General features: G+C 45.9%; 1 non-coding gene across 1 annotated transcript; it reads left to right on the top strand.

Annotated features, from left to right (window-relative positions):
* The first annotated feature begins 393 nt into the window (after window positions 1–393).
* Window positions 394–500, top strand: LOC142847488 (U6 spliceosomal RNA). The gene has a single exon (XR_012910235.1). It is a non-coding gene; the product is annotated as a U6 spliceosomal RNA (small nuclear RNA).
* The last annotated feature ends 732 nt before the right edge of the window (window positions 501–1,232 follow it).

Genomic DNA, 1,232 nt, shown 5'->3' with positions numbered 1-1,232 from the left:
TTGTCCCATTTACCCAGCACACCTCACATGACCAGCACCCACCTAGGGCCTCCATGGGTGACTTCACATGTCATTCATTCCTCACTTCTGAGGAAACGCTAGTACCCAAAGCTTGGCACACAGGCTTGGCTTGGATAGGGATGATTCCAATGCTCCATGGATCCTCTCCAGTAGCCATATCTCCACTAACTAGAATTTCTGGGTGAATACAGGCTATGCAGCTACATTTGAATGCTCAGTAAAGAAAGGGCAGTTTCCATCACTCATTCCTAGGCTCCCAGTCATACTTGAGACATATATATATACTGAAATATCATTGCTGTTTCTCTGAAATTCCCTTTTTCCTGGGTGTCAATGCTAATGATCCTAATGGTAATTAAGAAGCTCTTCCCAGTGCTCGCTTCGGCAGCACATATACTAAAATTGGAACCATACAGAGAAGATTAGCATGGCCCCTGCGCAAGGATGACACGCAAATTCGTGAAGCATTCCATATTTTTAAAAAAAGAAGAAGAAGAAGCTCTTCCCAGGGAAGCAGAGGGCTGTGTCCAAAGCTGCGATGTGACGTGCCAAGTCCCCCTAGAAAGAAAAGACGACAGTCAAAAGAAAAACAGTTAACCAGTCCAGCTTGTCACTCCGCAGAAGCCATGAGTCTGATGTCATATAGTAACTCACTGCTGCGGGAGCACATTCTGCTCCTTCAGCCAATAGTCTTTAAGATACCAGCCCACTTGGGCATGGTCTCTTATGGTTTAAAAAGCAGTGGGAACCATTCCCCCTCTCTCTTGCTTCCAGCTCCCATTCTGGCTGCTAGACTCTGTTCCTGTTTGCTCTCAGAGGACTATTGCTTAGAATGTTGATTTGTAAGTTTTCCCCTTAAATAAATAACCCTTTTATTGCCCTAATTCTGAACTGCTGTGGGATTGTTTTAAGGCATCAAAAAAAAAAAAAAGGCATCAACTCACCGTAGCCTGACAAAAGCCAGCAAGGCTGGCATCTCTGACCCTTTCATCTCACAAACAGGAAGAGAAACTTGCCCCGAGACTGGCAAGTCAGCGAGCTGGAGGGCAGTGATTCAAGCCATGGTGTCAGCTCCTGATACCGGTGCTTACCTATGAACTGTTCTCATGGGGAATGATATTCAGCTGGCCAACCTGGGAAATGCTCCTGCCGCTCCAGCTGACACACAGAGAAATCTGCAAGCCTGCCAACAACTGAAGACTTATTTTTCC

The sequence above is a fragment of the Microtus pennsylvanicus genome, chromosome 3, assembly GCF_037038515.1.
Source record: "Microtus pennsylvanicus isolate mMicPen1 chromosome 3, mMicPen1.hap1, whole genome shotgun sequence".
NCBI lineage: Eukaryota > Metazoa > Chordata > Mammalia > Rodentia > Cricetidae > Microtus > Microtus pennsylvanicus.
Note: the sequence above shows the minus strand (reverse complement) of the source record. Positions and strands in the feature narration are given on the sequence as shown.